At 42.4% G+C, this 2,019-nt stretch overlaps 1 protein-coding gene across 2 annotated transcripts in view; it reads right to left on the bottom strand.

Moving 5' to 3' along the window:
* The window catches only part of LOC106474276 (calcium-independent phospholipase A2-gamma-like), a 39,447-nt gene that overhangs the window by 19,960 nt on the left and 17,468 nt on the right, over nt 1-2,019 (bottom strand). The gene's annotated exons all lie outside the window — the stretch shown is intronic.

Here is a 2,019-nt window from a genome sequence, read left to right as displayed (position 1 = left end):
AAAGGAATAGCAGAGGTACCTGTAGCAGTATCAACCAATGTATGTTGATAGAGAGCAAGAGTAGATGGCTGACAAGACAAAAGAGAAAACTGGATAATCTCCAGGAAAATCCTATATGCCGCATGAAGGACTGGGCAAATCCCACAAGAATATGAAGGCATTCATGACATCCTGTCATGCAAAGTGGATGGCCAAGACTATCTGAAGAGAGACCTCAAAAGTGAAAGTCGCAAAACATTGATCTTCAGGGTTCTGAAAATGGGAAAAAAATTAAACAGAAGACCACTATGGGATGGATCCCAACATGGAGACAGAAGCAATCCTCTACCAGATACAAACGCCAGAAGCATGACATGCTATATGGTGCATATCATAATTGTAGGCCCAGGAAAATAATTCCAAACTGAGAAAGCTTCAGGTTTCAACACAGATGCCTCCCTTGCAGTTGATTGAAGTAACAATCATAGAGTTGTCCTAGTGGATAATTACAAAATGATCAAACAATCACAAACAAAGAAGACAAGCCCAATAAGCCACAGTCATCTCCAGAAGTTCAGAGAGATTAGTGTTGTTGAGAATCACTCCCATCAGAAAGAGAAGCATTGGTGGATAGATCCAAGTTAGGCTGAGGAAAGAGAGTGGTGTACCCTGGGATGTGTTGAAGTAATTAAGCCTCCATAACAGAAGGATGTAGAGAAAAAGAGACACAAAGGTAGATAAGGAAATGCAGAATATGTTCCAATGAACCTCCAAAGCCCATTGAAAGGGATGCATATAAGCCTGACCAAGAGGATTCGAGGTTCCTGGAGAAGCAAAAGTCCTCAAATGATAGAATGAGTGCCTTGGATACCAAAATATCCATGACATGAACATGCAAGGAAGAGGGTTGAGCCCACCTCTCACAAAAGTTGAAGAGAACACCCAGGCAGACAAGAAAACTGAGTGAGAGTCAAAACAGATTTGGAAAGACCAGCCAGCCCAGACAAGAAGCCCCTCAAAGAAGAATGGAGGTAAAAATTCCTGTTGACACAATGAATATAAAGGCCCAAAAGATGCATGCACTGAGCAAAGGAATGCATGATCTGGCTCAAAACATAAGGTGCCATAGTTAGACCAAAGAGAAGAGCATGGAACTGAAAGGCACAGTCATTGAGGACAAACCAAAGGAATGATAGGACACAAGACAAACAGGAATGTCAAGAAAGGCATGTGAGATGATTACCTTGGTTAAACACAGCCCACAGAAATGGCCCAATTTAGACTGAGAAACTTGTCAATCTGGAATCGAGGGACAACAAGAAAGAGATTCAGAGATGACAAAGTGCCAAATCCCCACCTTCAAAGAAATGACAGAAAGACAGGGATGGGAGACAGGTTCTATAGTTCCCACTACCAACAAAATGGTCACCACAACCTGAAGATCATGAAGATGCAGAAGATTAGTGGGAAGAGAATAGGAAAGAGGATGATGAGAAAGAATTTGTAAAGCCCCAGGGTCACTAGAGAAAGAAGAACACAGGATAGTAAAGGGGGAAGGGGAGGGCCCCAACAAGACCAGAGCCCAAGGTAAATTTCAAAGAAAAGTCACTGCCAAGAGCTGTGCTAAAGGGGGAATGGTGAACAGAAAGTGAGAGAACAAGGAACAGGAGAGGGGTAACTCAGCATGGTACCCAAGGATAACTGAAACAAAAGAGCTACAAGGACATAGCAATGTAGTACTAGATATAAAAGTAGTTGGTTATAGAGACAAAACATTCAATGGAAAAAACATGTCTGAACACACGCAGTGCCAAAGGGAGAATAAGCCTATGATCATGTGCTAGTGCTCACAAGGATGGAGGTAGTGTTGCCTCTTATAAGTGAAGAGCTATAACATTATGATGATTACACCATAGGCTGGCACAACACACTTAAACACATGTAGGAGCGGGAGTTTGTTCAAGGCTTGTTGTGGCATATGCAGGAAATTACATGGCAGTTGTGTGTGTGTGTGTGTGTGTGTGTGTGTGTGTGTGTGTG

Source organism: Limulus polyphemus, unplaced genomic scaffold (assembly GCF_000517525.1).
Source record: "Limulus polyphemus unplaced genomic scaffold, Limulus_polyphemus-2.1.2 Scaffold7018, whole genome shotgun sequence".
Taxonomy (NCBI): domain Eukaryota; kingdom Metazoa; phylum Arthropoda; class Merostomata; order Xiphosura; family Limulidae; genus Limulus; species Limulus polyphemus.
The sequence above is the reverse complement of the archived record's forward strand: the minus strand, read 5'-3'. Positions and strand labels throughout refer to the sequence as shown.